The sequence below is a fragment of the Lissotriton helveticus genome, chromosome 11 (assembly GCF_964261635.1).
Source record: "Lissotriton helveticus chromosome 11, aLisHel1.1, whole genome shotgun sequence".
NCBI classification, from domain to species: Eukaryota; Metazoa; Chordata; class Amphibia; order Caudata; family Salamandridae; genus Lissotriton; species Lissotriton helveticus.
Window position 1 is genome coordinate 881,899,914 of NC_136072.1, and position 26,013 is coordinate 881,925,926.

The 26,013-nt window shown below is 48.3% G+C and overlaps 1 protein-coding gene across 1 annotated transcript in view; it reads left to right on the plus strand.

Annotated features, from left to right (window-relative positions):
* LOC144792203 (stonustoxin subunit beta-like) overlaps positions 1 to 26,013 on the plus strand; it is a 132,446-nt gene that overhangs the window by 103,827 nt on the left and 2,606 nt on the right. The gene's annotated exons all lie outside the window — the stretch shown is intronic.

A 26,013-nucleotide genomic window follows, 5' to 3' on the forward strand; every position in this document is an offset into this window, starting at 1 on the left:
AAATTATTTCTTCGGGCATGTGAAGTATCTAATGTCCTCCATGGAAGGAACAATTTCTGTAACCTGTCTTCACTCTTGTAATAATCCCATTTATTGAGGTGCTTATAATTTGGCACCTCTGGCAATATCGAGTCAAAGTTCGAGAAGTAATACTCGAACCCATCCCTTTCATAAAATATGCTCAGCAACAAACTGCACGTGATTCCATAAGTCAATGGAAGATGATGATACCTGATGCCTTCATCTACACAGGCTGGCAACTGCATGCAGACATAGCAGTTCTTCGCCTCCATGACATCAATGTATTCATAAAGCAATTTGGCATAAGCATTTGATTTAAAATTCCCCTGTGATTCATCTGCATGTAATCTCTTAATTTCAGCATCTAACAAAGCTTTCTCTTTAGCTGTGTTTTCCCCCTGTTTGCCAGCCGTAGGAGGCTTCTGTGTTGATACACTCTTTGCTTCCTTTTCTGCTTTCACATCATTTTCATGTCCCACTACATATGATACAGTAACCACTAAAACTATAAGAGAAATCACTACCACTAAAAGTGTGCCTATTATGCATTTTGCCCTGCGGTTCGGGTTGCCAGCCTCCATGATCTCAAAACAGTGTAGCTCTGGTTTTTCTTTCGCAGTACAAAGTCTCTTTTCTTTGCTTCTTCAATCTTTCGAACCACACCTGGAAGCTGAAAATCCCCTCCGCAAAACAGTCTCTGAGTTCTGTAGCAATAGACAACCTTAGTCCTTCTCCATCCTCTAAAATGGAAATCCCTAACTTCTTCTTCTTCTACTTGGCGCTAGGTTATCTCTCAATCTGTATTTACAAAGTTCTTTGCAAAGTCTTTAGTAATCCGAAATTATGCGTGTTCCAACAACTCCCACCACTTGCTCGAATATTTCCAAACGAAGAAGGATTCCCTCAAGTATTGGACACCTTGAACAGCAACACGGAAATTCAACTGTGTTTAGGATCAATTCTCTTATTCCGCTCAGAAGAGGAGGATAGACGATGTTGAGTGTCAGCAGCCCTTCGACCTCCACTCCTGGTATCAGCAACTCTACTTCCACGGTTATAATTGGGTCAGTTCTGGGGGGGCGTGGCCAGCAGCATGGCCGACTAGACGTGCCTGCTTAGAGCTCCGGTCGAGCCTGCACTTGATCCGACATACAATCCCTCCCAAGTCCCAGGAACGACGTCCAACGGTGCGGTACTGGAGCCCACTTACCTGGTGCGAGCTGCGGTGGTCCTGAAACGGGGTCTGCCTCGTCTGGCTCCGGTGTGTGGAGCGGGCTCCTCTGTTTCCCGGCGACCGAGATGGCGGATTAGGCACCTGGGGAGAACGGCGCGAGCCAAGAGCCGGTGATCCAGCGGATTCGGCTCGCGGGCCGGTGGAGCCTTGACCGGGTGACCATCAGCCGGGCGGACGGCCGCTCGCCGTCTCCGCCGGACAGCGGGAGCAGGACAGGAGGACCGCAGAACACCTACCCAAGATGGCGGCCACCTTGGCGAAAATGTGCTGACTGAGGCGTGTTCCCCAAGTTGATCCCATCACCGTGCAGTGGCTGCGGCCGGGTGCGGGGACAGAGCGGCGGCGAGCTGGTTTCAGAGGTGAGGAGTTCCGCCTGTGTCTGGCACCTGACCCGGGACTGATCAAAGAAGCGGCGCCCGCCTTCACCAATATGGCGGCCGCGCGCTGAAGGACTAAGGCGGGACGGCTCTCCAGCCGCGGAAGTCCACCGAGGCCTGCCTGGAGGGGATAGACTTGCTTGTGCTGCCCCGGACACCCTGAGACCCATCCCAGATCGGGAGTGCCTGGACGGCGCCGCGACCCCCAACACTGAGGCGGTGAGAGTCCCGGGGGGGGGCCGAACACGGGGCGCAGGCTGCGGAGTGCCTCCCTGGCATCCCAGGACGAGAGAGTGGAGGCGACGGGGCCCCCTACGGCATCCACCCCAGCCCCGAAGGTGAGCCCAGATCAGCCTAACACCGGGAGAGAGGATCCACACCGGAGGTGATACACCAGCGTGGGGACCACACAGTGAGACACGCCGAGGGGACAGGCAATCGCTTTGTACAGGAACTCGGGGGCCCTCTGGGAATTAGTAGATCGGGCCCTGTAGCCCTGAGGCCGGCGACTCCGTGCGAGATAGAGGAGCGGCTGACCGGCACCTTCATTCCCCCAGCCACAGGGCTCTGTTGCCGGTGCCTGTGCCCCGGGCGAGGGGGCAGAGAAGGCTCCTCAAGAGCCACGCTGAGGGGACCACTGCCCGGCTACCGCACCCGAGACGAGAGGTGTGCGTGGATATAGAGTCTCTGGGGAGGCTGCCCACGGGAACTGACCGGTCGGGGCGCCCTGTGGCCCTGCCTCGGCCTCGGGCGCAGGACCGACCTCAGGGGTAGCACTGCGCAGCGGGGATCTGACCCAGAGGCGTCCGGCCTCCAGAAGATACAGATATGGGCAAGAGGGAGACAGTGCCCAAACCGGCGAGCAAGGGCCCAATGGATAATTTCGCGGCAACGCGACCTACGGCGGACCCACAACCTACGCACTCTGGCGCACGCACTGACACGAACATGCTATTGGAGGCCATACAGGCGTCGAGGACGGACATCCAAGCCTCACGAGCGGCCCTGGAAACCAAGATAGGGGAGGTAGGGTCCGAGGTGACACTGCTGCGACAGGACTTTCGAAACTTGACAGACAGGGTCACTGTGGCCGAGTCGAGGTTGACAGACACTGAGAAGTCGGTCTCCGAACTAAAGAAGGACATGGCGGAGCTCCAGGCCTCCCATCGCCAACTCCTCTGGAAGGTGGACGACGCTGAAAATAGATCAAGGCGGAACAACCTACGCTTTGTGGGCTTTAGAGAAGGGATTGAGGAAAGGAGCATGTCCGCCTTCCTCCTCGACTGGCTCAAAAAGACCTTTTCGACGGCACGATTCTCCTCGTGCTTTGTCATAGAGAGGGCGCACAGGGCGCTTCTGGCCAAACCTCCGGAGGGCGCGAGGCCACGACCGGTCATAGCGCGATTCCTGAACTTTGCAGATCGGGATCTGATTTTACGAGAAGCCAGGGTAATGGGCGAGATTCGTTTCGAGAATACCAACATTATGATTTTCCCGGACTACAGTCAGGAGGTCTCGAAACAGCGCCGCTCCTTCGACGCCGTAAAAGCAAAACTGAGATCCCTCAGCATTCAGTATATGCTCCTCTTCCCGGCCAAGCTCAAAGTCATTTATCAGGGCAAAGCCATCTTCTTCACTCACCCAGACGACGCGTGGCAGTGGCTTGAGGAGCGCCCTATCCTGACCAGTAGAGAGGCGGCGGGCCGGGCGGCGCTAGACCGATCACTGCGGGAACGACCGGTGTGGGAGAGGCCGAAGCCGCAGCGTCGAAGACTGAGGAAGACGCAGAACATGTCGCAGGGAACTCCATACAGGCCGAGGAACTTACAGAACGAGAGAAGAGGCAGATCGGCGTCGCCGGGTAACGATTCAGTGGCGGGCTCGAGAATGAGTGGCCTACGAAATGGAATCCGCTCGGAAGAAGAAGATGTGGAGGAATCGGAAGGCCGAGCGTCCGGGGGGGAAGAGGAAGATGCAAGGAGTGACTCGTTGCACCCTCTGGCTAAAGAAATCCAGCAGCTGGAACAAAACTCTACAGGCCGTGAGGGACAAGTGGACTCACAAGACTCACATTCGTGAACTGTGGTATACTGGGAATGGGAAAATGATGGCGGCTCGGCGACGCGGAGCAAGCAAGTTGGCACACCCCCACTACTGTTTTTTGTGCTCTTAACACTGGTTGCGGTTGTTTGAGGGTGGGATGTGTGGGAGGGCGACAGGCCTTCTCCCACGGATAGTTGAGACCCGGATTGGGATGCAACTGGACGGGGAGGGAGGTGGGGAGGGGAGGGCGGGAAGGGGTTGGGTTACAGTTTACCTCATGTTGGGGTGTTGGGGTGTTGGGAAGGGAGGGAGACAGGTGTGCATGCAGCAGCAACTTCGGGAAAGTTTACCCTTGATACCATCCCGGCCCTGGGGCCCGGTACTGGACAGTCCTCAGGTGATACACTGGCAAGTACACTAGCTACACCACACGATGAAGGCGCCGGGGTTAAGGCGCTAACCTGGAACGTAAACGGTCTGGGGTCCAAAATTAAGAGGAGCCTGGTTACTGCATATATTAAGCGGGTAGCACCTGACATAGTTTTCCTGCAGGAAACACATTTGAGGGGGAACCGCTGTGCCTTTTTAGCGCGCGGGCACTACATAGTTCTGGCACACGCGGGGTACACCATGGACTCACGGGGCACGGCAATACTAGTTAGAAAAACAGCACCTTTCACAGTCACTCGTACATAGTTGGACCCACAGGGCTCGTTTGCAGGGGTGCAGGGGACATGGAGGAGGCGCAGGTACACTCTGTTGTCGGTCTATGCTCCACCCAAATTACAAACACGAACAATGCAGGAGATCACGACCATTCTACTAGACACGGCGGATACGATACAGATTGTGGGAGGGGATTTCAACGACGTGATGTGCACAATGCGCGATCGGTCTGGGAACCCCCACACAGCGGCTGCAGAGACGGCTCTGGCGCGTAGAATGGACACGATCGGTCTCACCGACGTTTGGCGGTGGCTTCATCCTACCCACTCAGCTTACTCATTTTACTCTGGGGCCCACAAGGTCTTCTCTAGGCTAGATTACATTTTCACATCGAGACAGGAACTTTCGGCGGGAGATGAGGCAGACTACAGGGCGAGGGGTATCTCGGACCATTCCCCGTTGTTCGTACACATAGGTCGGGGAAGGGGGAGTGGCCAGGCGCAGTGGCATATGTCGCCATGGGATTTACAGACTCCTGAAATTCTAAGGGGCATAAGAGCGGATATCAAAGTTTTTTTGGCGGAAAACGAGGGATCGGTACAGTCTGGGGTGACACTATGGGAAGCCATGAAAACGGTGTTGAGGGACCGCTTCCAATCCAGGGTGGGGGAGGCCAGAAGGAAACGTACGGAAGCCGTAGCGGAGGCGGAGGCAAACATCTTGACCCGAGAGGCTGACTATCACAGAACGAAGGAGGAGGTAGATCTAAGAATTCTGCTAGACGCCCAAAGGCTGTATAGAGAGCTAAGCACGGACGAGGCGCGTACACAGGCGCTGGCCACCCTACATCGCTTGTACGATGTCGGAGACAAATCTGGTAAACTCATGGCATGGCTGAGCAGGCGCGAGCAAGCTGCCAGGTGGGTGTATTGGGTTGAGCTCCCCAGTACGGCGCGGGCGTCCACGGACGACACTATAGCAGAGGCATTTGCGACCTATTTCGAAGACTTCTACAGGGCGAGGGACCTAGGGGACTACGAGGCGGTGCAGTCGTTCCTGAGTAGCGTGGAAGTTCCGCAGTTGACCCCCGAGGATAGTGAGGCTTTGGAAGCCGACCTGTCCCTAGATGAAATCGCAGAGGCGATGGCTGCCCTGAAACCGGGGAAGGCTCCGGGTCCGAATGGTTTCCCGGCGGAGTTCTTTAAACGAACGGGGGACCTCCTTTCGCGTCACTTGAAGTCGCTCTATGCGGGCGCTTTCGCCTCGGGAGGCCTACCGCCGGACCTGGCCTTAGCTACCATAATCCCGATCCACAAAGAAGGCAAGCCCCGTGGCGACTGCTCCTCCTATCGCCCGATCTCGCTGCTAAATATTGAGACTAAAATCCTAGCCACTGTGCTGGCACGGCGCTTACGACAGGTAATAACGGGCCTGGTCCACCCAGACCAGTCCGGGTTCCTGCCGGACAGGGCCACCAAACTCAACCTGCGGCGCACCCACAACTGGCTCCAAGAAGTCGGTGACAGGAGTGAGCCACATTGGTTCCTCTCCTTGGACGCAGAGAAAGCGTTCGATGCGGTCCACTGGCCTTTCCTAATGGGGACCCTTGAACGGTTGGGGTTTGGGCCCACCTTCCAGCGCTGGGTGAAACTTCTATACTCAAAACCTAGGGCTAGAGTGCGAATAAATGGGCGAATGTCGAGAGAGTTCGCGATAGAGCGGGGGACGCGCCAGGGGTGCCCGCTGTCGCCACTCCTCTTTACCCTCACGATCGAGATCCTTGCGATCCGTATCCGGCTTAACCGAGATGTGACTGGCTTCCATTGGGGGGAATCGGCTACTGAACAGGAGAAGATCTCCCTATACGCCGATGATGTACTATTGTACGTGACAGACCCGGCTACGACGTTACCGGCCATATTCAGGGAACTAGAAGACTTTGGGACTTTACTGGCATAAGTCGGTCCTTTACGACCCACAAGGTGCCCCGCGAGGGGAGGAGCTGCCTGAGTTGCTCATCCACACCACGGCAGGCTTCCGGTACTTGGGGGTCTTTATCACCCGAGATAAGCGGCGCTCCTACACGGACAATGTCGACCGAGTTTTGGTGGCGGCAAAGGCGGAGATGGATAGATGGAGGACGCTCCCGCTCACCATGTTGGGCAGGGCTGCTCTATATAAAATGATCCTACTCCCGAAGTTTTTATACGCCCTGCAAAATGAGTATTATCCCCTTCCGGCTCTGACACTGCGGAAAATTCATACCGATCTCCGCTCCTTTTTGTGGCTGGGGAAGCAGTCCCGGGTGGCACTCACGACTATGCAGCGTCACCAATATAGTGGGGGTCTCTCATTGCCTAATCTGGAGGCCTATTATTGGGCGGAACACCTCACCCCGATCAACGATTGGATACACGCCCCGGCTGACCACCCCACCTATGCACTAGAGAGGTCTAAGTGGGGCAATAAGACGGTGCTTCACTTCTTATATGGGGGGAGGAGGGAGCGCCACCTTCTCCCTGCAACTAAGATTACCCTGTCGGCGTGGCGCAGAGCGTCGGTACGAATGGGCTGGCATGAAACACTCACCCGCCAAACACCCTTATGGTCATGTAGGTGGCTGACTGAACTAAACAAGCTGCGTGGGTTTCAAAGGTGGGATGACATCGGCATCTCCACAGTTGGGGATGTCATAGCTAAGGGGGAACTTAAAACCTTCCAGGCACTGCAGCAGGAATTTGGACTCCAGGGAACCCAATACTACAAATACATACAGCTACGACATGCATGGGGTGCCCAAAACATATCTCTCACTGACATTCCCCAGTTTGCACCACTTGAGGGCCGTCTACTGCAAGAACAGATACAGAGGGGGGCGGTATCCCTGACTTACAAAACACTGACAAATAACATGTTGGGTGATTTACAGGCCCTCAGGGAGAGATGGGAGGCAGACGTGGGTACGCTGGAGGACCTGGACTGGGAACTCATACTCATGCACCCTCGAGAAGTGGCCATAAAATCGAGGCTTCGCCTCATCCAGTTTAAGGTCCTTCATCGGGCGTACTTTGACAGAGTGAGGCTTTTCCGGATGGGGAGCGTTACCAACACCACCTGTCTACGATGCCAGCACCTCACAGGCGACTTCTTCCACATCATTTGGGGATGCACAGTGATACAGGAATATTGGGACGAGGTTTTCAATGAATTGAGTGCGGTACTGGAGATAGAGATACCTAAGGACCCCAAACTGGCGCTCTTGGGAATGTCCACAGAGGTGGATATCACGCGATACTTACTCATTTTTCTGCTGCTGGCCCTGGTGGTCGCAAAAAGAGACATTGCAAGACTGTGGGGGGCGCCTGGGAAACCAGATCTCGAGGAATGGAGAAGAGGTCTAGATATGTATATGGCAGCTGAACGAGTTACCTATAAGGCTAGAGGGTGCCCCCGCAAATTTAGAAAAATATGGGCCAAGTGGAGGCACTACCATGGGTTGGAGTAGAAGGATGGGACCGGTAGGGGAAGAGGACGGGTGGTAGGATCATTCACAGAGAAGGTGCATAGGTCGCTGATTCCAGCATTTGGTACCATTGAAGGTTTTCGGGACGTGGGAATTGCCTATGCTCAATGTCACACAACTTAGGGGGACCGAGAGCCACGAGGGTCGGGGGGAGGAGAGGTTAAGGAGGGTGACATGCTGCTTGGGGGGGGGGGAGGACGGGAAGGGGGACTTCGAGGAGAGGTCTCTCAGTTATTGCCTTTACTTATAGTTGATGGGGGGGGGGGGGGAGTTCGGGGTGAAAATAAAAAATAAGTTCGTTATGATGAATGCAATGTAACTGACTACTTCAAAAGTTGCGAAAAGGCGGGTGGAGCGGAATGTTGATGCCCCCCCCGCGCTGTCTTGTTACTAGTAATTATGATTCGCCTGCTGCAACAATAAAAAGAATTTCAAAAAAAATAAAAATAATTGGGTCAGTTCTGGTCAGGGTCACTTTCCTCACCCTCCCAGTTCTGCGTGCTTCGGACATCTGTAGCGAGGTAGGTCCACTCAGGAGTAGCGTATCTTCTGCAGGGCACTCGCACCCTCCTTGATCTTCTCGGACCTTCCTGTTCTTGTCCTTGTGCACTTTCTTCTGGATCTGAGTCTTCGGATATAGGAGCAAGAGTTTCCTCTCGAGCTGGCTTCAAGCTTGGCCTCCTTTTTCTTTCAGGCCAGGTAGCTGCTCCACGCCTTGTTCTCCTAATTCTTGTCCGTTCACTCGGTTCTTGATCACTCTGAACTTGTTCTGTGTCTGAGTTGTTTTCACAGCAGCTTTCTCCTTCAGTGGCAACTTCAGTTTCACTGCCGTTCTGTCTTTCTTCTTCTTCTGGATCTGTGACACTCCCAACTTCTTCAGACACCCCCACAGCTTGACTGATCCCCTCTTGTGATTCTTCCTCCACAACTGGATTTTCGTCTGTGAGAGGAGCTGTTTCTTCAAGGGGTGCTGGAACTCTTCGAGTATGGGAAGCGTGGATCCAATTTGGCAGCCCTCCGCTCTTCACGGCAGTGTTCGTCATTAAGATGATCTGGTAAGGTCCTTTCCAGCGCACGCCTAAGCAGTTCTTCCGGACGTGCTTCTTCACCACTATCCAGTCACCTGGACACAGGTCATGGCATTGATCTCTTGAAGATGGAACTTCTGCGGCCTGTACCTTAAGAGACACAGAATGAATGGCGTCAGACAACCCTTTGCAATAATCCAGGATCAGGTCATCTGTAATGTTCAACAATGCGGTTGTTGGGACAGTTGGAAGTCTCATTGCCCTCCCCATCAGCACCTCGTGTGGAGAGAGACCTGTCCTCCTGTCGGGTGTGCTACGCATGCTCATAAGGACCAAAGGAAGAGCATTAGGCCAACTTAAGGAAGTTGATGAACATACTTTAGCAATTCGACATTTCAGCGTCCCATTTATCTGCTCCACGATACCTGAAGCCTCTGATCGATAGCTACAATGCAATTTCTGATCAATGTTCAATGCAGAGCAAAGCATCTTCACAACTTCGCTGTTAAAATGTGTTCCTCTGTCCGATTCCAGAGAGGCAGGCACCCCGAAGCGCGGTATCAACTCTCTAAGCAACAACTTTGCTACTGTGAGTGTATCGCACCTGCGTGTAGGGTATGCTTCAACCCATCTGGAAAATATGCATACTACCACCAGAACATACCTAAGGCGGTTGACCTTTGGCATTTCAATAAAATCCAATTGCATTCTGTTGAAGGGCCCCCCAGACCTCCCAATGTGTCTCAGTGTAACTGGTGTTCTTTTCCCTATATTCAACTGCTGACAAGTAACGCATCTCTTACACACTGCTTCTGCTGCAATCCTAAATTTTGGGCAATACCAAGTCTGCCTGAACACCCTCAGCATGGCATCTCTTCCCAAATGCACTGGACCATGTATCTGTCGTGCCATTGGACTCGCTAATTCCTCTGGTAACACTGCCCTTCCATCTGCTGAAACCCAAAAGTCCATTTCACTTCTCACACAACCTGCTGTTTCCCATGCCTGCTTCTCAGATTCAGGTGCATTGTCTTGCATGTGTTTCAAATCTTCCCAAGTATCAACAGTTTCTAACATCATGCTTAGTTCTGTCTTTTCCTGAGCCCCACTTACTTCCACCTCCGTGAAAGAATAACCATGCTCCGCACAATAGCGGGCAACTTCGTCTGCATATCTATTTCCCTGTGACACAAAATCTGTATTTTTCGTATGAGCTAGACATTTCACAACCGCAATTGCGGCAGGACCCTGTAATGCTTCTAACAGCAGTCGTACAAATTCTCCGTTTCTGATTGGCGAACCAGAGGAGGTCATGTAACCCCTCTGAGACCACAATTGCCCGAAATCATGAACTACACCGAAACCATATTGGCTATCAGTATATATGGTAACTCTAATTTTATTACCTGCTGTACAGGCACGTGTCAATGCAATGATTTCTGCTACCTGAGCGGAGTGTACTCCTTCCAAGCAAGCGGCTTCCACAACTCCAGTAATGGTGCAAACAGCATAAGCTGCTCTCAACCGACCAGTATCGTCTCTTAAACATGAACCATCAACAAAGAAAATTTCATCGGGATCAGTCAGTGGCTCATCCACAATATCTGGTCTGGGCTTCGTGCATAGTTCAGTCACATCAAGGCAATCGTGATCTTCACAGTCTTCGCTTTCTATGTCATTAGGAAGTGGCATCAGTGTAGCAGGATTCAAGACAGAGCACCTCTTAAGGGTCACGTTCTCTGCAGCAAGAATAACTTGCTCATAGCGCGTGTGCCTACTGTTAGTCAAGTGCTGAGTCTTGGTCCTGGTCATTAACAGTTCCACAGAATGAGGTACATACACCACTAACTGGTGTCCCATCACAATGCTTTCACAACGCTCAATGCTGACACCTGTTGCAGCAACGGATTTGAGACATCCGGGCAACGCTGCGGCTACTGGATCTAAGGTAGCCGAAAAGTATGCAACTGGTCTACGGGCATTTCCATGGACTTGCACTAAAACTGACAAAGCACAGCCCTCCCTTTCGCAGCAATAGAGGGAAAATGGCTTCTCATAGTCCGGCATCCCCAGAGCCGGAGCACGACACAAGTCATCTCTCAGCTGTAGGAACGCCATCAAGCACTCATTGTCCCATGGTACCGGATCACTCACCTCCTTGTGCGTCAGTTTCTGTAAGGGTTTTGCTTTCAGTGAAAAGTTAGCTATCCACTGTCGGCAATAACCAACCATTCCTAGAAACATCCTGACTTCTCTCTGTGTTGTAGGCGAGTTCATCTTCATGATTGCCTCTATTCTATCTGGTGACACCTTGCGCTTTCCCTTCACTATCCGATGCCCCAAGTACTGTACTTCTGTAAGACAGTACTGCAATTTGCTCGGGGACACCTTTTGTCCATTTTCAGCTAAATGGTTCAGCAAGGCGATAGTGTCTTCCTTGCAAGCTTCTTCTGTTCCTGACGCAACAAGTAGGTCGTCTATGTACTGGACCAGAACCGAGTTCTGGGGCAGTACCAGACTTTCAAGATTTTTCTTCAACAGCTGATTGAAAATTGATGGGCTATCTGTAAATCCTTGGGGGATTCGACACCATGTTAAAACGCGATTCTCCATTTTAAAAGCGAAGAGATACTGGCTCTCTTCATCTAATGGGATTGAAAAGAATGCCTGACAAAGATCTATCACTGTGAACCACTCTGCTTGGAATTGTATCTGAAACAGTATCACTGATGGATTCGGTACCACTGGACAACATGAAACAACAATGTTATTAATTTTTCAAAGATCCTGTACTATTCTAAATTTCCCACTAGGTTTCTGCAAACCCATGATCGGGGAGTTGCATGGACTTCCCACGATTTCCTTCAGTATTCCCTGTTGAATCATAGAGTCGATCACAGGTTTTATTCCTGCAATCGTCTCTTGGGACAGCTTGTATTGTGGCGTTCTTGGATAATCGACATTTGGTTTCACTATGATCTTCACTGGCTCTACCCCTTTGACCAACCCTATCTCTTCTCCTGTAAAATCCCATACCTTGGATGATACTGCCTCGCGTAAGTCCCAATGAAGGTCCTCCACAGTCAGAGTAGGATACAGTTCTATGCATGTTCTTTAGTTCACAATTTTGAAGGTAGCGTCATCATCTGTCGTCTCTACCTCTACTCCCTGAGGTGTGCAGTATATGGTACAGTTCAATTTGCACAATAAGTCCCTTCCTAACAGACACACAGGACTAGAATCGCACACCACAAACTGATGTTCATTCATGTAGTTTCCGATTTTCACTGACACTGGTTCCGTCAAAGGGCTAGTCATTCTCTTGTTTGCGACTCCTACCACCTGAATTGTTTCCCCCGACATTGGTAGACCTGGAACCACTGCCGACCTCAAAGTTGATCGAGTAGCTACAGTATCCACCAAGAATGTTGTAGGACACCCTGCCACTTCAGCCTCAACAAACGGTCCTCTTTGATCCACTTCCAGAACTGCCCCGAGGGTACAGTCCTCTTCTTTGCTTACACGTTGTCCCGTCAAGGGATCAATGTAGTAACATTTTTCCTCATCTATGAAAAGAGGCATTTGTCTAAAAACCTTTCCCCCTGTCGAAATCTTCGGTGGCTGCGGAAACTGAGCTCGTGGAGCCGAAGTCCCCCCTTTGGCCACCTTAATTCTTGGCACTGTCACCCCTTGAACTGGAACCTCTGGAACCTCCTCCTCTACCTCTAGTTCCCCGTTTTCAGGGTTATAGGGACACTCGCGTCTCCAATGTCCCACCTGATGACACTGGTGGCACTTTGTCGTTTTCTTCAACGTAGCAATGTCAATTCTAGGTCCCACGTTTTCCTCCCTGTCCTTATTCTGATTGCTCGATTTCCGTCTCATTGTCCCCGTCCCCTGCTGTTGCTGTCCGCTCTTTCCAGCTGACTGCATCTGCACCACCATAAGCTTCTCTTTTAGCTTCTTTGCTTTGGAATCTATTTCGTCACTGCAGTACCTTGCATACCTCAAAATCTCATCTAATGGTCTGTTTTGCCAACAAATTAAATGTTGCTGAATCATCAAACAAATATCAGGTCTCAACCCCAAAACAAACTTTGACACAAACTGTCCTATATCCTTGGGGTCCATTACATCGAGTCCACTGTATTGTTTGAATGTTTTCAGCAATCTCTCATAAAACTCATGAACTGTCTCCTTGGGTTCCTGTCTTGTTCGGTCTATTTTTACCCAATCTATGTCTTGTGGTGGGACCTTATCCTTCAGCCAAGTTATTACTCTTTCATATTTCAACATTACAATTTCAGACGGTCCACTTGTAGCAGCATTCCTTTCTGGTTCTACCGTTGGCCACTCGACACTAGTCTTGCATGCTGTCCACAAATCTCCTGGCACCACAATGTCAAACAAGGTGTTCAAATCAATCCACAATACCTTTGAGATTTTCACAAACCTTTCTACCTGCTTGTACCACTCAACAGGATTGTCCCTTAACTTCGGAAATGAGTTGGTAAATGCAGTCAAATCTCCTCTACTCCAGGGCACATGTACATAGTTCCCATTCGATATTTCTCTCAAAGGAAATGCCTCCATCTGCATTACCCTTCCTTCCGGAGACATCACACTCGTGCTCCTCCTGACAGTACCCCTTTTGGACCACCTCTCTTCCCATTTGTCCAGATCTCTCCACGCTCTTATTCCTGTTATCAGCTCCCTTATGTGTGTTTTTAATCCTGTAGTTCTCTTCTCATCTAGGTCTTGGTCTGAATACTGCAACCTATGGTTACTCTGTAATGTCTTTGTTCTGGACAAGTCTACCATATACTTCTCTGCCAGTTCAGACAGTTTCTCATGAATTGCTCTTGCCTTTCGGGTAATATCCTTTGCTATAAACAGTAACTCATCTTGTTCGTACAAGTCAATCCTTTCTAAGGCTAACGTCCCATCTATTATCTCGTCCAGATCATTTTTTAAACTAGTGACATCGAGTCTTTTGGCCTTTACTGCAGCTTTCAGTATGCTAGCTCTAGGGGGTCCATTCACATCTCTCCCATCCCAGCTCCGAGTCCTACGTCTAGGCTCAGACGAGTTATGGGGAGTCCTCCCATGTTCCCATCTCTCCAGGTCCCATGCAGTTCCATCCTCTCTGGGTGTATGGTGAAACACTTTCCCATTTCTCATAATCCCACAAGTCCCATCCTGCATGGTTTCCTTAGATGCATGGTAAGGCATTCCGTTATTCCCCCTTTCTTCGTCATTTGCCGGTAGTCTCTGATCTCTCAACCCATGGCAAGATCCTTCACTGCTCCCCATGCTCCCACGGCTCCAGTGCTGTACATTATCATTAGGTGCCTGGTGAGTACATCTAAACCTATCCCTGTATTCTTGTGTCCTTCGGTCTCCCTCACTGGTAATGAGACGAGATGTTTCCCCATACTCCATACTTCTGCCTCTTTGCTCCTGCTCATTTCCTCTGTCTGTATGACGTATGACTCCTCTACTCTTCTGACTTTTACCGTCCCACTCCTGACTGCTTGCGCTAGCCCCGCAGTGAGACAATGTTCCATCGCCTCAACTTCCCCACTCAGCCCCTGTTCTTGACCTGTGGGCTGGTGCTTCTGTGGACCCATCCCATTCTCTCAAGTCGGCCCTCAGCTCCTTAAAGGACTTCGGCCGTGGTCCCCTCAGGTCCATCGGTCCTCTCTGACCCCCCTGTTCTGCTGCGGGACCCACTGCTGGATCAAATGGGGTGCTCCACGTCACTGGTCCTGGCAATTGCCTCCAGGCATTTGTCATGTTATTTCTCCTTTCCATTTCAACTCTCTCTCTGTCTAACCGTATCTGTTCTTCCTCTCTGTCTCTCTCGGGGTTGTAAATCGATACTATAGGACCTATGGTAACGGGTACTTGTAGAGCGTCTGGCAACCCGTAAGACTCAACCTTCTCAGTGGTTGGCGTCTTCTGTACCACAAACCTTCCGACTACACTCTGTACTGTACTAGGTTGAGGTGTCTCCTCACCTTTGGTAGGTGTCCACTCCGATATAGGGAGTGATCTATACCCCTCTATGGCAGCACCACCTTCCCTTGGGAGTTCCTTACTTTCTGTCTCCCCAACGTTCGGAGGCGGTCTATCTATTAGCAATCTGTTTATCAAGTTGTCCTCCGACTCGCTCTCCTCATCCTCTTTCATGAGCCTCTTTTCTCCTGACACCTCTCTCACTGGGTACAACTTATCCACCTCAATAGCCTGTACCTTCCATCTCTTGGCGTCCGCATCCCATTGGGCATCTCGCACTGCCCTTACTGATCGCTTCAACCTTTCTTGGCGCCTGTTCAAATTTCTATCGTGTGCCGCCCTAATCCACGCATTAAGGGCCTCAAACTGTTTTGGTCTAGGCGAAGGATTCAATGAGGACATAATTGCTTTCAGCCGATGTAAAGCCTCTAACCTAAACGTTCCATACTTAGGAAACGTCAGTTCCTCATTCCCTTCCGAAATCTTGCTCCATTCACTAATCCATAGTATAGTATGCAAGCCAACATTCGTTGCCATATAGTAAGCTGGTGTACCCTCTGGCGGTGCCTCTTCCCCGTAATAAGAGTTCCTTCTTTTTCTCTTAAAAATCCCTCTCAAACATTTAAAACACTTCATGTTCAAAACCTACAGAATTTCTATTTTCTCCGCGTTTGTTTACTTCCTAATGACAATCCACCAATCTCAGCACGGTTCTCGCTAACTGCCCTATCACAACGCGGCTTTTCACTGATGTCACACCAACCGCCCTATCACAGCGCGGCTTCTCACTAACCGGCCTATCTCAGCGCGGCTCGCGTTGACGTCACTCGTCCCCCTTCGCAGCAGTTCCCCTCCTTACTCAGCTCGTCTCCGCGGTCATGCATGCGTCCCATTCATACTCTGAAAAATTATTACTTCCGTCCAAGCGATCACTTTTCTTGACTGTACGCCCACAGTCTATCTGTAATTGTCACCTTAACTGACGAAAATGTCTTTCCGTTTACGTCCAGACAATCGCCTTCTCTGATAGGTTACTTACACACAGTAACTTTCGACCAGCGTCCGTTACTCACACACTCACTCTTACACTCCCCCTATCTCGGTCCTGCGGCGGTCAATGGTACCTCATGACCTCCTTACTCTGGTCGACAATTACTCTGGATGTTCGATACACCCGAACCACTTAAGCTCTACCCCGAACTTAAGATTTTACCAGGTTGCGCGCGCTCACAACCTTCTCACAATCACACTACAGGCATTCAACTCCGCATGACATTACAATACAAATACAACACAAAACACCGCAATCTGTCCACGCATGACCCTTTTTATACTCACTCTCGTCCGATACTGCTGCTTTTCTCTCTCCGTCAGCACCTTCTTCGGCAGGCCACCTCTCGATCTCTAGGGACCTTGGGGTAAACTAACCTAGTCTAGATCACCTTCCTCAAGAAGGTAACCATCCTCTGCTACCAACTGCTAACGCGGGATTTCTGGCCTGTTGTCATTAATCCAGATCCCAATTCAGGTCGACTAAATCGTTGGTACCTGTCATTGAGTAAAAGGCAATCCACTACTAGGTTAATCAAGAAAGAACTTACGCCACTCTAAAGAACCACTTACCACTGGAAAAGGTTTAAAAGTTTATTATAAAACCAAAGCTATCTGGAGATACAAGCATCTCAAAATGAGGTTCAAAAGATATACAGGTGTCAAGATAAACATAAAATCCCTAAATGCTCGTAGTCGACAGAATAGAATTACCAAGATCAGCTCAAAGGTCATTAAAGTTGCGAGAATAGCTACGAGTTGCAACTTAAGAGTCATTTACAGAAAGGAAAATACAGGTTAGGCTGTCCATACACTAGACTAAGTGACATCCCTACTTAACAAGATCTTTACCTAAAAAGGTGTCAGCCGTGGTGACTTCCAAAGAAGATCACACACTTCCCTTAGTCTTTGTCTCAAAGTCAAAGTCTTGCAGTTCTCTATCTGCCTACCCATCCGCTCTCTTAGGTTCCTCAGATCGTCTGCTCTAACTCCACCCCGGGGTGCTGTCCCTAATACAAAACCACTTTTCCAATAGGAACGCCCCTGGAGACGCCTCTCACGTGGTGTTGGTTCTGGCGGCAACTTCCATGCTGGTACTCCTCGGGACCCTTCGTTAAAGTTGACCTTGCTTTCCAGGCTTCTCTCCGGCAAGACGGTACCCCCAGGAAATTCCTGAAGACTCCTCCAGGCCTGTGCCTGGCTCTCTTGAACAAAAGTCTATTCATCACTTTCCTGATAAAACCCCCTTGCACCTGCAAAAGACACTTTCTCTGTGGGCCCCAAATTCCGGCCTCCGCCATATCTCGAAGTCATAAACCATTTGAACAGGCTTTACAGTTTGTGCCTAACACAACTTTTTCTCTAACGAGCACATACAGATCAAAGAAGCAACTTTATCTATTCAGGCCTACTAAAATTACATGAAACGGGCCTCTACAATATGCACATTTAATTTCTTTGTTTAAGCAGTATTCTAACTAACACACATTACTATAATGAAACACATCTATTTAAAACATTTCAATTCTATGATTAATAATACTTTGCAGTAAAATGACATTAGAATCCAAGTTACTTAAAAGTGTAGCAGCATCTTTCGTTTCTTGTGAAATGCCATGTGGCCTACACATTTCCATGGTTTGCAGAATTACATTTCTTTTTCACACAGCCACATAACGTGAGACTCTAACATCATCCTAACATTTCTACAAATCTCTACATTAGTTTTTCACACTGATATATGTATCCCTATTCGAATTAAACACTCATATATATATCTTCACTCTATAGGTTTGACACTCTTATATATTCTATTCTAAACTAATACAACATGCTTGTAAATATGGTGCACTTCTACATTTTTCAGATTTGTGCTCTCTCAAGTGCATGAACTGCCCTTGCTCTGCACGGAACGTTATGCAGCAGAAAAGTGCTCTGGAAAGTTAAAAAACACATTCACTGGTTTTAGCACCGGTTAGTACACATGCAAAATCACGGTCCAATCAGATATGAGACCATGGGTCTTCAGTAGGCCTCACAGTCGTGTCCATGTTTTACCTCTGCAAATCCCAGGGGAAGGGGCCCAAGCCTCGCAGCCATGACCTAACGCTAGGAGTCCCAGGTGAGGCAAACACCTTGACAGTCACCTACGTCTTGTCTTGCAGATATAACTTAGTGCTTTGAGGCCCACAGTCAACTCAGCGATGTGCAGGGTAGGTAGCCTCTCCTAGGTCTCACAGGCATTGTCTAGCTCAGATGCCCACAGGAACAGGGTACCCCTACACTGGGCCTTGCAGCCGAGGGCAAGCCCTAAGATGCCTGGAGACGTATTCCCTCTTTTCTGGACCAGGACCTGGTAGCTATACCTAGTGCTGCCAGTTCCAGGGATGAGGAGGGCAAGTGATTGGAAGGGAAGGAGCCATCGTTGTGTGCTGTAATGCTCAGGAGAGAGGGATTTCCTCTCCTGCTCCTCTCAGTGATGGGTTTGTGCTGTGAGGTACATGACCCCCTTACCCTGGGCCTCACAGCCATAGGCTAGCATGTTGATGCTCTGGGGATGAGAGCCCCCTTCCATGAGTCACCCACCTATAACAAAGTGTTGGCAAGCCTAGTGGAGCCCCCCACCCCACCCCCGTCTTGGTTTAGCACTGTGAGACCCAGGGAAGAGAGATCCTCTCATCTGGCCCTCGCATTCATAATCTAGCGCATTGAAGTCAAGAGGCAGGCCCCTTTTTCACTCACTCTGCTGGGCCTCAGAGCTGAGGAAAGAGTGAAAAAGAGGGAATTTCTGTCATATTGGGGTGAGGCCCCATGGTGTTGAACTAAGGGTGGGGCCCTGAGCAGCTGCCTACACTTCAGATGCCTGACATCGACCCTTATGTCAGCCAGGGTTTTGAGAGGTACTTTGTAACTTAAAACTCCATTTGGGGGGGGTGTCACATACATGCAGGAGACTGCTGGGACTCAGCAGTGAGCAGTGGGGGCTGCAGTCATTTGACTCAGATGTCCCAAGATCCTTTGCACTGTGGGTCAGTAAAATGGGCCAAGTACAACTCCTCCAGAATTTGAGTCTCAGTTGTCGTTGCAGTCACGATCTTCCCACTGATGTAGATTAGGGAGCGCTAACTCGGAAATCAACACCCACCCAGCAGTGCAATAACTAAATGTCCAAATCAGTGTTTTACTTAAAATAGAAATTCTATTTGAAACACACACTTAAAGCACAACACCACACAGATAATAGCTGCAGATATCAACTTCTAATGCTTGGGTTACAGTGCCACTGCCCAGGCCAGGACAAGGCTGGATGAAGGGCAGGGGCCGTGCATGGCCTTTAACTTAACCCCAGACTTTAGCAGCACGGGCAAGTCGCTAACAAATCAATGCCATTAAGGGCATTTTACTACTGCTGCACACAGTGCCCGGTGCTAGAGGCATGATTGCTCAGGGCATGCCTTGGACTCTTCACTCAGTGATTCACTTCATGCGTATGAACTGTGAAGAGAACCATCGTGTGACGAGCAGTGATCGCAGGAGGTGCCAAAACTTAATCATGAAGGCTCTGCCTTTAAATGCTGTAGGTTTCATAGGTTGCCTGTATGATTAGGGAACATGTAAAAGAGTACCCTCAATAGAAGAGAGGTAGAAAGAAAAGTTAGAGCAAGAGTAGAAAGATGAGATGTTGAGAGAAAAGAGGTGAAGAAAAAAGACAGAGGTGAGGAAGTGAAAGAGAGCTGAAGCCAGTGAATCATAGCTAGAGAACACTGGGTTGAGGTAAAGAGGTAGCGTGTAAGAGGTGATATACAAAAGTTAATAAGTAGAGAGAGAGAAGTGGGGAGAAGTGGAGGGATGGGTGTTGTGTTGGTGAGGACGGGAGAGTGGGTTGATACTGGGAAAGGAGCACAGAAAGATGAGAGAGGGACAGAAAAAAAAGAGTTAGAGTAGGAGAGGTGTAGTAAGAAAGAAATAAGACATGAGAGATGGGAGAGGAGAGGTAAGCAATGAATGGTGGTGTAAATCGAGAGGATAAAAGAGAGAGACAAGAGTAAACTATGTAGAAATAAATGAGGAAGTGAGTGAGATGTGACATAGAGAAATGATGTAGGGGGACAATGATGAGGGAGTGGGTAGTTAGAGAAGTGATAAAAAATTAAGCGGTGAGGTACAGAAAGGTAAAGATAGGTGGGGGAAAGAGCGGAATATGGTTTAGAGAAAGAGGTGAGGTTGATGGAAAGTGGATGCTAGATAGGGAGATGATGACAACAGTGTGGTGTGGTGCACAGCAAAGGGTGGACAACAGATCGGGAGGTGAGGTCAAGAGAAGAGGGTAGAGATGGGCACAGAGACTGGCCGAGACATGAGAGAGGCTCACTTGAAAGATGTGCCTGAGAGAGAGGAGTGAGGCTGAGAGAGTTGAGCTAAGAGAGGAGAGAGTTACTCAGGTACATACAAATCTAGAGATAAATAGAGAGGAAAAGTGAGAGGTGAAGTGAAGAATGGATACATACATAATACATAAAGTGGCAGCGGGGCACAAAAAGGTGGACGGTGGTACAGAAAAGTGCCATAGAACTGGAAGTAGTCAGAGACAGCGATAGAGAAATGCGCTGAGAGAAGAATGAGGATTTACTGATTTGATTTGTGAGGTAGTAGAAGACAGTTAAAAATTGAGGTTGCGTAGAGAAAGTGGGGCCGAAGGAGAGGCAGAAGCATTGTAGAAAGAGGGAGGTGAGGTGAAGAATAACTTAGAAGAGGGTAGGGTGGAAGGGTAGGAAGGAAGCAGAGAGAGATGGGGGAAAAGAGGGGTGAGGTCAGATACCCAGAGAGAGATGGCAGAGCAAGAGATAGGAAAGAAGGGAAGATATATAGAAAGACAGGTTTTTGAGAGGAGGGATAGGTAGAGAAAGACAATCAGAGTTAAAGGTAGACAGGGGGTGGGGGAGGGATTTAGAGAGAAAAATAGAAGCGAGTAAGAGAGAGAGAATACTGGGGGAGGGCCTTGAGAGGTGGAGGCCCAGATTAATTGCCCAATTTGCCCATGCCTTAAAGAATCTCTGGGTGACAATTTGACAAACCACCCCAACTACGTATACAAAGTTGTGATCCTTTCTTCAAAGAATACAAATGCCCGCTCTAACCCAGTTGATGAGTTGATGTAATTATACCCTGTTGGCATCAGCCATGCATGAGTGCATTTGTAGTCAGTAAAGAGAACACTGCAGTGTTGTTTAGTGCAGCAGTACTTATGTGCAAAGTTGTATGAAATGTACATTTTGGGTTATTTTGTCACATTAGCTATGTAAAAGTTGTATCTTTGAACTCATCGACTCCGTTAAAAATGTCAAACCTCTATTCACCCCAAATCGGCATATAGAGCACTGGAATATTTTAAGTGTTCCTTTACAATGCATTAGTAATTTTAGCTAATTTCTTCCAAATTGTGCTTTAAATGCACTTGCGATGTAATCTTTTTAAACATTTCCACAAGGCAGGGTAACCTCCTATCAAAACCTTACAATAAGGAATGCTCCCTAGCTGAAATTCAGATCGGGAATTACATCTGACTTTTAGCAGTGCTAGTAGAGGATGTGGGTGGAGCCAACAAGAGTAAGTGGGTGGAGCCCATGGAGGAAGTGGGTGGATCCGGGGGAAAGTAGGTGTGGCCTCCACCAAACATTTGAGCACCTGGACTTCATATTTTACAAATTAAGCACTGGGGCTGAGTCCTCTTTTAGTCACATTTCAGTACTAAATGTTAGCTCTGGTTTATTATCGAGTGTGAGGTTATGATCCTGAATACCATGTTTTACCATATATAGGCACTAATAGGAAAACATCTAATTTTGGAGTAAAATGTTATAAAAGACTCATGTTGTAAAAGATTCAGGACTGGGGTCTTGTCAGCAGCAGAGGTGTTCTAGAACAGAATATGAGAAGCCCTTTCAGAGATGAGGGTTTATGAATCTCAATAATGATATTTCCCTATACAATGACAATCTTCCAGACCATCACTAGTGCTTATATCAACACTGTTACGCATTCAAAAAAGTGGGCTGATTTTACCCAAAGAAAACTGTTTCTGGCTACGGCCTTCATTTATACTTTGGCGGGCAATTGTATGTCCATCAAGGTGAGAGAATAAAAAAATACTCTGTCACCCTTATGGATTTGCCGTCAACTAAAGTCAGAGATGACCACTCGCCCTGTGAATATCTCTTACATTGGCAAGAACCATAGTTATAGCAGTTGCATTCAATGTTGGAAATGTTTTACACAGGACGGCCCATCATTAAACTTTTTTAAAGTTTTACATTTTTCAAAAACAAACTTTCAAAGCTGAGTCATATATTGAAAAATGTAAAACTAATAGCCCCACACCATCCGTTTTTTACTGTCTCTCCCAGCCAGGTTTTACCTGATGGTGATGGGCAGCAAAAAAAAATCCATCTAACTGGCAACTCTAATCAGGGCAGCCAATCTGATTGCTATCCAAAGATGCCCATACTCGGTTGGACAATCGGAGAAGTGTGTCAGCGTCAGAGCTAGAGTAGACTCCATCCTCTACATACTTTCTGTCTGGCTACCTCTAAATGAGACAGGCAGACTCACAGTTTTGAAGCAAGAGTATGCCATCAAAGTTGCAATGGAAGATCCTCTCTGCCAAACTCTAAATCAGGACATAGTCTCAGGGCTGGACTGGGACCCCAAAGCAGCCCTGGCAAATTTGATCAGATCTGTCCCCATATGGTGCATAGTGAGCGAGCGCAGTAAGCAAGCCTGACTTCTGCAAGGGTGGTTGACACTTGCTTTATAGCTACTAACAAATATCCACATAGAAAAGTGCAGTGTGGTGTGTTAGCTCGGGGCTCCCCTGGGTTCCTGTCTTCATCCTTTAGAAAAAGAATCTGTTAACTAGATGTGGAGGATCTCAGACCCTCTGTATTTCAGATAAATATTTTTTTAAACCACACAAAATCTTATAAATGGATCAGGTTGCCTTTCCTTTCAGTAGCTCCAAAGTGCTCCTGAGCGTTGTTCTTACCCTTCAGCATGGCATGTCTTCCACTCTGGTGTCCATTTCACTCAAATTGGAGAGAATGTGGCCTAACGGCTACGGCTACCTCAGAGCTGGGGAACCAGGTTCGATTCTTGGCAGGGTCGCTCAACATTCTCTGATTCTGAGCAAATCCCTTAATCTCCCCGTGCTTAACAAAAATGAATGCATCTGTACATAACGTAACTGCTTCTCATGTAAAGCGTTCTGATACCTCCGGGTCTAGTAAGCGCTATATAAAACTCCACACAAAAAAAATGGAAGAGGTATAGGCTGGCTCCTTTGCCTTTTTCCTTTTCCCTGAAGGCTTTAGTATGTTTTCCAGCTCTGTACTGACTTCTGTGACCTGTGAAAGACACATATTTATTGCAAGAAAGGTCTCATTGAATAAAGCTCCTCGGAGCCGTTCATGCTATGCAGACACTATGCACCAGACATGTAAAACGCTGCAATCAGGCCAAGATTATCGACGTGGTAACCAGAAACATGAGAAATGCAGACCAAAGTAATGCCTGAGAAGACCGGACCAATTTGTGTATTCCACTGTAAACTGCAATCCTAAACCATCATGGAAAACCTCCTTGTGCTCCTTTCTCTATTTATATGGAAAACATCTAACTCGCAGTTGTCCCTGAGTGTACAATAGCCAAAATAATCCTCTCTAAAATGGTGCCAATTTGGGGGAAGGACAAAATATGAATGTGGATCAACAAACATAGAGTCTGTGCCAAAAGACCTCATTATGCCATGGTGCACTCAGTAAGATGGTAAGCACACACACACACACACACATGCAGGAAATTAGAACTACCGGTGCTTTCCGTATTCTGTAAACCAAGACCACCTGGCTCCCTAGTCCCTAACTATAATGCCTCACACACAAGAGGATGCAACACCATGCCTGACTTATGTATCAGCTCTTCACACATTGCAGTACAGAACCAATACTGTCCGCTCACCCCACCCACTCCCACTCATGATCCCCAGTCCCTCTATTCCAATGGTTATCACAACTGTGCATATAGTCTGACAGGAACTTACTGCTTGCAATGAAAGTGAAGGGACAGATGACAGCTATTAGAACAAGCACACTGTACATCGTTTTATCCTCATTATTGCCTAGTAAGTGCTAGACATTATCAGTGGCAGAAAATAAGGCCACTGATCTATGACTGCTGACCAGTAAAGAAAGGGGCTAAAACAGATGCTTTGATGGACTTTATTGAGGATGGGACCTTGTCAGTGGCTGTTTAGATTACATGTTTTTCATTTATAATACTAACTTTTGCCTGATTAGCTCTACACTTGTGGTTCTTTATTGATGTCTAATGTGGCTACTGAGTTGAGGTTAAAAAATGTCAGAAAGCATAAAGCTTACCTCTGGACCTGACATAGTATCTTCAGGGCCAGCTCACTAGTCTACCTTAGGAGCGTAACATAAAGTATTAGCAGATTCGGGTAATTGAGGGAGTTCCTCAGACAATTCTTTACCCTACACGTGACAAACAGAAGTTTACAATCTCAAGGCCTGAGGAAGGATTTTTAAATTAAGGGGCATATTATCACAGTTTTGATTCACCGTTGCACCATGTAAGGGTGCACAAGGCGATGCAAAACCTAAGTGAGATTTATCAGGCCAGGCACGATCACCTTGCGTGGTCCTGAGGGTTTTGATAAATCTAGATTAATGCAAGGCAACCTAAATCGCTGCCTTGTATTACTCTGTGGCAGGGAGGTGTTTCATGGGTGTTCCCACACATCCACCCATGGATTTTGGCACATTCCCAGATTTACCATTAGGTGTAGACCTGGGAATACATCGAAATACTATGCCTCCCCTGGTAAGGGGTAACGAGAAGTATATCTATTTCTCCTTTTTTTCCTCTTTCTACTTGTGCTGCTTTCTGCTGCACATGTAGAAAGAGGAAGATGCCTCTCAGGATTGTTATTTTGCAGGAAGGTGTTCGTTCCTGTACAAAAATAATCATGCCTACAACGCAGCACCCTTGCAACCTGACGGAAGGGTGCCTGCATTGGTGCTAGACAGCTCAAAGTGCTCCAACGCTAGGAATGGACAGGGATGCACCGTATAATTTAAATACAATACTTTCCTGTCATTTCCCTTTCATGCAGCGCAGCTCAGTAAGGTGGCTTGCTGCATTGCTCGAAGGAATTATAAATCTGCCGCAATGTTCTAGAAACTAGGGTAGTGTAAAATTACTCAAATTGGAAGATAATCCAGTGGGAGTTGCTATGTCAAGAAATTCAAGAAGGGGCCATGCCTTTATTGAAAGATTTAAAAAAAATTAATGTGTTATAGGGTTTGATGCTTAGTAGGCCTTTAGTGTGAGAGTGAAAATAAGATGCTTTGCAAAGAAAATGATGTAAAAATGCAATACACAAGAGGAACCAGGAGGAGAGTGAGCAAGAGGGAATAGAAAGGAAATTACCCTCAGAAAAGTGTCATGGACAGTTTGAGAATTAATCCTTTGTGCAAAGGAAGGCTGTTGAGCCAAGCACAAATTGAAGTAAAATGACATTTTATATGTAACGTACGTAGAGGAAACAGTAAAACCTATCATGTATCCTGTTTCTCTCATGTGATCAAGTTGCTAAAGTGTTATACCTGCTGCTCAGCCAATATAAGTGTGCTATGTGGAATGTTGGTGCATTGTGATGCATTGGAATGTTGGGTGCCTGTGAGTGTCAGTTGGAGTATGGACTGAGCAGAAGGGAGGCTGCTCCTGGTGGGGCTCTTCATAGAAGCTACTTCATAAACCATCTTACTGCACCTTGGAGTGTGCATCATTCTTTCTCATTACCCCAGATAGTGGCATTGACAGTAGGAGACTATGGGGCATATTATCAACAAAAGGCGATACATTATCGCAGCTTTTATCGGCAGAAAACTGCCGATAAAACGGCGATAATGGGCTTGATAATATGCCCTTGAAAATTCCCATAGAAGCCCATGTTCTGGTGTGAACATGGGCTTCTAT